This window comes from Pungitius pungitius, chromosome 1 (assembly GCF_949316345.1).
Source record: "Pungitius pungitius chromosome 1, fPunPun2.1, whole genome shotgun sequence".
Taxonomy (NCBI): domain Eukaryota; kingdom Metazoa; phylum Chordata; class Actinopteri; order Perciformes; family Gasterosteidae; genus Pungitius; species Pungitius pungitius.
This window is the reverse complement of record NC_084900.1, coordinates 3,657,637-3,666,709: the sequence shown is the minus strand read 5'-3', so window position 1 is coordinate 3,666,709 and position 9,073 is coordinate 3,657,637. Positions and strand designations below refer to the sequence as shown.

At 47.5% G+C, this 9,073-nt stretch overlaps 1 non-coding gene across 1 annotated transcript; it reads left to right on the top strand.

Moving 5' to 3' along the window:
* Positions 1-7,950: 7,950 nt before the first annotated feature.
* On the top strand, positions 7,951-8,033 carry trnal-cag (transfer RNA leucine (anticodon CAG)). The gene has a single exon. It is a non-coding gene; the product is annotated as a tRNA-Leu (tRNA).
* Positions 8,034-9,073: the final 1,040 nt, after the last annotated feature.

Genomic DNA, 9,073 nt, shown 5'->3' with positions numbered 1-9,073 from the left:
GTTTTGTGCGTACTTCTGTGCAACGCACAAAGCCTGACATGTAGATGCTTGATGACCCTGTTCATGAATAAGATCAATGATTTCACGTGTGTTTGTGTTAATTTGTACGTTATTCGATGACATGTGCTGCCCAGGGGGAGAGAGATCACTCTCTTTCTTCCTTTTTTTCTCCCAGTTAAAGTATTTTTTTGTGTATTTATTGTGGCGACAGAAGATGTCGCATGTTTACAGATTTCAAAGCCCTCTTAGGGTTAATTTTTCATATGTGATTTTGGCGCTATACAAAATTAATTGAATTATTTAAAACGACATGTGCAATTTTGCTATATATGGTGGTATTTTAAGAAATTATTGGTAAAAACGTAATGCTTCATGAACTGCGCTTTACGCTAATCAAACTAACTTTTACCTTCCCGCCTTCGTGAAAATAAAACGTCTTATTTTCAAATCTTGCTTTCACACTCGGCTCATCCATCGGGCTCGACCCTCTGCACCCTCGGGGGGGGGGTGGGGGGGGGGGGGGGGGGGGGTCACTGCAGGTTGCCCTCATTAGTAACCGGGGGGGTCTCCAACCTCGACCCCGGTGCGCCACCCTATTTGTGTCCTCCCCAATGGAAACGACCACACATGAGCCGAGGGCTCCCCTCCGGATGGTAACCTATAACCTCGGGAACTTCACGTCCTTCTTTGCCTCCATTCACGCTTCGACCCAGTCGGACTGCAGCAATCTGTCGAGTCAATGGAAAAGGGAAAAGACACAAACGCACACGAGACGATCGTTTACTCGCCAACACACACACACTCACACACACACACACACACACACACTCAGTCATTGAGTGTTTTTTGTTGTCGGGCCGGACCAAAAACAGAGGGAGCTAGTGAGAGAGCCGGAGCAGGGGGGACGGGATTATCCGGGGAAGCGGAAGAGAGGTTGGAGGAGGAGGGGGGGGGGGGGGGGGGGGGCGAGGAAGAGGAGGGGCCCCTCTCTGCCTTTCAGACGGACGCGTGAACAAAGGCACGGTCAAACCGTCCCATGCCTTCAGGTGTTTACTGCTCTTGTATCTATAACCAACAAATCAAGGATCTCCCCCTCAGCTCCCACCCCCCCCACCTCCCCCCCCCCCCCCCCCGTTAACCCCCCCCCCCCCACCTCGAGCTGCCTGGCTTTATTGGGAACTGCAAAGTAAGGAACCATCCATCTGGGTGTGATCACCAATTAAGGAGGGAAGCTGTCAGCACGCATTAAGGGTGCATTAAGGCGGCCTTTATGAGGGAGGAGGCGAGTGGGGGGTGGGGGGGGGGAGTTAAGGAGCGAGAAAGCGAATTGGATACGATTTAAAGATCAACGGACAACGACAAAAAAACCCACCGGGGCTTTTCTCGATAACCTCGAAGTGTTTGTGTCCGGAGGACAAAGTGATAATTTAAAACAACAAATTTGCATTGTCTCAGGAGCGAGGATGAGCGAGTGCACCCTGTCGGCGCCATACGAGGCGATCGTGTAAGCGATATAAACATGGACGAAACCCCCCCCAATGCCTGCTTATGGACGGCCCCCCCCCTTTTGTCACTGCTCACTGGCACAGGCCGTGATTCCCTGCAACACATCTCCCCTCCGGCCAGTTTTTCTCACAACACAATAGAGCCGTCATTAACTTTTTGCTCCATCGGAATGCTGAAAGACCCCGTCGACCAAACGCCCCCCCCCCCCCCCCCTCACACCCCCCCACCCCCGCCCCCCCCTTCCCTCGCTCCACCACGCATCCCCGCTTTTCTCTCCGGGGCCCTAATTTGCGAAGGCCAGGTGGTGCGCGGGCCCACAGCAAGGGAGGGGGGGGGGGCGAGGACGGGTGAGGAAAGGGGTGAGCATGGATGGGGGGGGGGGAGGGAAAAGGGGGGGGGGCTGGCGGCACACAAAAGGGGTTCCACGGACCAGAGGGCATTGGTTTTTCTGCCGTGTTCTCTCAACTATTCTGGCTGTTTGAATGTGTTTTTTTGTGCCTCTAAACTGTGCGTCTGGAGGCCCACTATGGGGGGGGTGGAGTGGGGTGGGGGGGCTGGTCTCCAGGTGATTGATGTGAGACGAAAGCTGAAAAGAAGTTTTCCTTTGTGTACAGATCGATTTGCTTTTAACTCGACATTATGAAATCCGTCAACATTTATTCTAAATACAATTCTTGCCTCTTTTTGCTCGCGGAATGCGGCAAAAGTAAGGCGATAAATCTCGGTGTTCGCCCCTCACTCTGCGTCACGCCTTTGATCCTTTGTCGGCACAGACGTCTTCTTCTAGCAAGTGTAGCATCCAAGTGCGTCCCTCTGCGCTGCCGCTGCCCGTTGGGATGTGTGGGAGCTGGTGAGCAGGAAGCTGTGGTTCCTGTGTGTGATGTGTCACTTTGAATATGTGCTCTGACGGGGAATATGAGCACAAATGTGTGAATGACTCATTGTGTGGGTGTGTTTGGGGGGGGGGGCAGGCGAGGGAGGAGAGGGGGGGGGTGTGTAATTGGGGGATGAAGGAGGGTGGGAGCTACAAGTCGCTCCGAAGTTGTTCACCAGCCGGCCCTGCCGGGTCGAGTTCGGCAAAGGGGGGGGGGGGGGTCTGGGGAGGACCAGGACTAATTGCCACTAATTGAATTGGATGTGCTGATCAGATGGGAGGCCGTGGAAGTAATCTGAGTTGTCACAGCAGATAACGCTGGGCCGTCCCAGAGTGTCCGCCTCATGTGACAGCCTGTAACATAGCCTGCGAGAGGGCACCGCCCCCTTTGTCCCCGACCACAAAAGGGGGCCGGGAAGCAAAGTTGCAGCCGGGGTTACAGTGACCGGCGACGGACTCGGGACGAGGGGGGAGGGGGGGGGGGTAGGGGGGGGAAGGTGGGGGGAGGGAGGGTGGATGAAAAGGGGAAGGATGAGAGACGAGACGTTCAGTGGACGAACACAGCGGTGAAGTCAGATGAAGACGTACTGGTGGTAAAAAAAAAAGGGAGGAAGGGGGGGGGGGGTGTTGTTTTCCAGTGTGGAAATCTGCAGAGTCTGCAGGAACTCAGAAGGCGTTCCACACAGTTCTCACAGTTCACCCCCAAAAGCATTGAGATAATTGTAAATTAGCAATAAGAACATTTTTAAAGCGTGGCACCGTGGTTCCAATTCAAAGATTCAAGACCCCGGGGTGCGCACCTGCAGCCGAGGCTAAATGCAACCGCCCGGTTGCCGATGGTGCGGATGGCAATTGGCAACTTTGCCCTTTTTTGAACTTTTTGTTGTTGTTCTCGTTGTCGCATCCCAAAGCGCACCTTCAATTTGCTGCAGCCGCGCAGCTTACTGTACAAACACTGCTGTTGATCATAGGAACGCAGGATTATAAAGATTATAGTGTTATAGAGGGCAGGTGGACGAACGAAAACACAAAGAGAGAGAGAGAGAAGGGCCAGAAAAGGAGAGTGAATGTGGGTCTTTCCCAAGCCTGCAGCAGTCCAATTAAGCAGGATTTCTCCCACAACACATATGACTCACACACACACACACACACACTTACAACCACAGCAGCTGTGCAGTCAGTTGGTGTTGTCGAGGGAGGGGTTTGGACCTGTCAGAATGATGAAAGCGGCCCAGAGTTGTGTGTGTGTGTGTGTGAGAGAGTGTGAGTGTGCACGTTGCACTATGTACATACAGTGTCCTCTGCTGACACAAGTGTGTGTGGGTGTTGCGTAAAGGAAAGGGGGGGAGGGGGGGTGCAGTGCATGCAGTGGGCATCCCGGGGCACGCAGATGTGCAAGTGTGTAGGACTAAGCCCTGGCGAAGCCCGCTGCGAGGGGTCACGACCTTTACAGAATCAGTGCCTCTGCGTGTTGGGACTAATGGAAGGGCCCCAGCAGCTGCACAGAGAGGAGGACGAGGAGAGGAAGGAGAAAAGATGAAAGAAAGAAAAAAAAGGAACAGATAGGTAGTTTTGGGAGAGATATGTTGCTGAAGAGGAGGTGAAGAAGTTTGGGAAGGGAGGGGGGGGAGGATGGAAATATTGAGGAAGGGATGTTTCATGGAAAGGGGGTTTGAGGGAAAGCAACGCGCTTCAGGAATTTAAGAATAATTTAAGAAACAGGATTGAAAAATAGAGGAACAAAGACTAAATCGATCGAAAAGAATGAAAAGAGATTTAGGTGAGAGGAAATGGCCGGCATGAGAAATAGAAGATGGGATGGCACGCCGATGGGATGGCGAGAGGAAAACAGGGGGAGAAATGGGTGTGGCCTCCGATTTTTTTCATGCCTCCCATTTTCCCTTTTTCACACAAAGTCGAACGAGAGCACTGCAAGGATGAGAGAAATGAAGGCAAGGGATGTGACCGGCTTAATGCCAGTAATAAACTAACACGTTTTAATCAAATATTTGTTCTCATCCCTGGTTGCGTATATAAATATAAATATATAGATACTTATATGTATATATGGACAGCCCTGTGCTTGACCTTTGCCATTCGAGAGAACCATATTAATAATCTCTTCACTGGTTCAACATAAAGCTTAAACTCCTGTAGGCTCATTTAAATGTCTCTATTTGCATTGAAAAGAGAAATTAGGATATCAATTTGAGACCATTGTAATCCAAACAGAAATGATGTGATTGCATGTAGAACATTCAGGAGGAATAAGAGCGCGGGCAGAGCAATCAGGTAATTGATGTCAAACGATGTTCCACACTGATAAGAACAAATTGGCCCCCCGACGCTTATCGAGGGGAAAAATAAGCAGCAATCAAGGTGAGGCGACTAAACGTATACAGAAAGTTGTGATTTAAGAAGAAGAGGTGATGAAATCATTATTTTGTTGTAACAAAGACAATTATGCTGATTTATGCTGCTAATTCCCAGACAGACAAATGCTTCTATCACATCAGCTGTGTGTGTGAATGCCTGTGTGTGTGCGTGTGTGTGTGTGTGTGTGTGTGTGTGTGTGTGTGTGTGTGTCCAGCTGCACACTGTGCCACTGTGTGCCCACCATGGCCAGACACCCGGCTTCCTCTCCCGCCGTGACACAGGCAGACAGGCAGTCGGGCCCGTCTGTGCCACGTCGAGCCGGGTGCAGCAGACGTGGCGCCCCCCACTACCCCCCCTCCCCTGTGACATCACCTCAGCCAGACGGTGATGTAGCCTGCAGTGCCCGGGACACGCTGACGGCGTGTCTGCTACTTTCCTGCTGGGCGTCCAGTGGCCGTGTTCTGTGACGTGTTGTTTGTTCTGTAAACTGTGATTTTTTTTTATTGTGATCGTTTGTTTGGATTGTAGTTATTTTCATTTTGTGACGTTTCACCCTGCACCAAAGATCTGTGGCCCAGCGCTGGAGGATGAACCCCGTTGAAGAGCCGCGGCGGAGCAACAGGTGGCAGATCACAGAGTTAGAGTGACACCTACAGACCTCAGGGGGGAAAAACCACCAGCTTAGTGTGGGGTTTTGTTTCCTGTTGAAAGGTGGAAGCTGTGGGCCTTTTTCTGCGAGGACACATCGTGAATCACTGCTTTTAAATCTTTAGCTGATTTACATCGCTTTTCCTTTGTTAGGCTAAATCACTCAGCCAAACAAATTATTATTGTTATCATTATTTAATTTAGTATCCTTGTGTCTTTTCTATTAAATGTACTACCATCCATTTTAAAGATAATCCAAAAAGGTTAGTCAGAGTATTGGTAAAATGGTCCAAAACCAGAGTAAATATCATTAATATCAAAAGTATTCATTAAAAGATTCTGAAATGGTACTATTTTAATTAAAAAAAGAAAAAAACTGCTCAATTCCGTTCTATAATTTAGTCTCAGCATGAAAGCAGGTGCACAACAACATTGTTAAATATTCTTAAATAAATTGAAATTATTCATTTAATAAACTTCTAAATATTCAATTTACCTCATTTCCATTTAAAAAAAATCCACACTAATATTTTTGGCTCTGCGGTGTGAAATGTTTGCAGGATAATTGGTGACAGCCGCCACCATACTTGAGTCTGTGAATCTTCCCCCTCGGTTGAGTGGATCAGTGAGCTGCAAACGCAAGATTTGTGTCTAATGTGCGCCGAGCGCATTGTCACTTACTCACTCAAACAGAGTGAGTAAGTGACCTCTTGGTCTAAACTAACGCGGAGACACACTCCCTGTGGGAAATGTACTCACAGGCCGCTACTCTCCACTGTGGTACTCGTTTATTTACATCCGCGGCCTCAGATATCCATAGGTCTTCTGCACCGGCGTAGCGCGGACTCTTATGCACCCTGAGATGCGACTTCATTGATCCCCATTGGACTCATTCGGGTTTGTCAGATGTACAGATATAAGTAAGTACAAGTATAAGCATAGAAAGTAACAAAACAAACAACAAAAGAAATGTACACCACGCGCAGAGACACCCGCGGTTGCCCCTGACAACGCCGTTATAGCTCGGCCCAGCGCTGTGGCTGCAGTTCTCACCGTTAGCACCGTTAGCACCGTTAGCCACGAACGTGGTCCACACATTAAATATCCCATCGAGTGAGTACAGAAATCCCGGGCTGGCTCGTGACAGATGATTAAAGGGTAGTTTGGGGTCACGGGGGAAATGTTTCGCCTCTGTGTTCCGAGGTTTGTTTGGACAAATGGTAATGGCTCGTTCACGTTTTTTGGGGGGAGAAAAGTGTGAGATAGAAAATAGGAGAGTGGATGGCGCATGTGTTTCCAGCGCGCAGCGGAGTCACAAGGAGGCCAGCAGTGTCTGCGAGGCTCTTCTGTCACAGCGCATCCCGTCTCCCACCCTCCTCTCCCCCCTGCATCCTGCTCTCCATGTCTGTCAACATTCTGCAAAAAAAAAGAGATCCTCTTGGCCCTGCCTTGTCTTATTGCAAAGGCCGCGACCCCTTGTTGACCCCAGCTTGGCCTTTGCAGGTTAGCTCCTCCGTCTGCTGCAGCTGTGGAGCTGCTAAAAGCCCGGATAATCCAATCAGTCATTAGTGCTGAGTACGCCAGAGCCGGAGCAGGTGAGCTTGTTGGTGTGAGTCGGTCTCTCTCTCTCTCTCTCTCTCTCTCTCTCTCTCCCCCTTTGCTACATTTTCCTTTTGGATTTTTTTGTTGTTGTTGTTGTTGTTGCTCATTTTACACCGGCAGATTTGAGCAGATAATCACAAGCATGGAACAACCAGATGCTGGTGTTGTGTGGTGAACCTACCTTCATTAAACCTCTGTCTGCATGTGTGCACGCAGACGAGGGAGGGGTTGCCAGGTTTGAGATTGTGGCCCAGCCAGTCACGGCGGAGCTGTAGACGAGGCCAGCAGGCCGGGCTTTCAGCTGCAGGCTGTTTTATATTTTATTTTCTTAATCTGCAGTAGAGTTTGGGACGACCGTTATCATGGTTTCCAATGAAGAAAGCCCTTTATAGATCAATTCAAATTAAAATAATAATTCTGAATAAAGAAAAGTGATTAATTGTATCATAGTATTCTGTTAATTGTATATACCTAAAAAAAAGACATGTAATATTCCTCTTTCTTCAATGTGTGCATGTGTCTTTAAATATAGTTGTGGTGTTCTCAAACCGGAAATTACCAAGTGAAATAATATTTATTGTAATGTATATCCTGCCTGCAGTTATAAAAAAAAGGCAACACATTAAAATAACTATTTTTCATCTTGGACTCCTATCAGTGAAATACAGACCACGAATGCAATATGTTTAATTATTTATTTTAGTTCTATTTCCAGCCACATGACACAGCGTTATCTTACCAAGTAACGTAATTCTGCCGAAAAATCTTCAAGAGGGGGAGGTATGGGTCTAGTAAAATAAAAATAAAAATGTACTTTCCTCTGTGACGTAGCTAACCGATCGTAGCAACGTAACAAATATTGTTCATACATATCAAAAACGTAACAAAATGAGCGATTCGCGGAAGATGTCTTTATTAATGACAGTAGACGCGCACTGCAACAAGTCAGGATGGCCGAGCGGTCTAAGGCGCTGCGTTCAGGTCGCAGTCTCCCCTGGAGGCGTGGGTTCGAATCCCACTTCTGACAGTAACGTTTTGAGTCACGCCTCGACGTAAAAACGTTAGATAAACATCAGCCGTTTGTTTTTACACCTCAGACATGTCGGTCTTTTCTCTTTTCTTGATCTATCTACGTAGGTCTAACGTTTTGAAGAAATAGGTTTAACCCTTTAACGTAATATCAGACCAAGCCTTCAACACATGCAGCTTATTGAGCACAATTCATTATTTCTACAACCAGGGCTGTATCCGGGATTTTATAAATCCCCCGCTGAGGAAGTTCAGTTGCTTTTATGTAATGTTATTTCATAATTGCAAAACTACACATTAAATAAAGAGAAATGCTGTATTTGTTTTACAGTGGGTCACACATTTTTTGATGTCAGTACACTGAATGCTAAATAGGACTTATTGATGAAAATCATCAAAAAATAAATTGATTAAAAAGCCTGTCATACTGTTGAAAAAAAAAACCTTGTTGGAAAAAATACGACATGCCTCAAAAGGATTTTAAAAATATCAAGTGTTAACAAGGAGTCTTCCGACAATGCAGGAAACGCCCGACAACAGCCGATCTTAAGTGACAATTTCAACCTTTACCATGTGGACGAATCGTTAGCAAAGGTCGGGGTGACGGGCTGGAGGGGGTTTTGGGGGCTCAGATGGTTCCTGCAAAGAGAGCAACACAATAGGAGAGAAAAGACTCATCAAATTACAAGGACGTCACCAGCATGAAACCCTGCAGCATTTTATCCTTCAGTCACGATGCAGGGGATTCAAAAGCCCAAATCTGAATGAGGTCTTTTTATTTTTTAGATTAGACATATTTTCACCAGGAATGATTAAACATAGTTAATTGTGTGTACTCAAAATGTACATTCAAGCTTTTAAAGGAGGCCGCTCAAGGCCGCTGTTACGAGCTCCAAATGTGAATGTTAAGTGAATATTTCATTTCATTTTCAGCACCGTGTGCACGTTTGTATTTATTTATGACTTTTTTCCTTCAATACAATGAAGCATATGTGAGTTTGATGTGCTGTCATGCAGGCGCTACTTAACCCCGGCCCG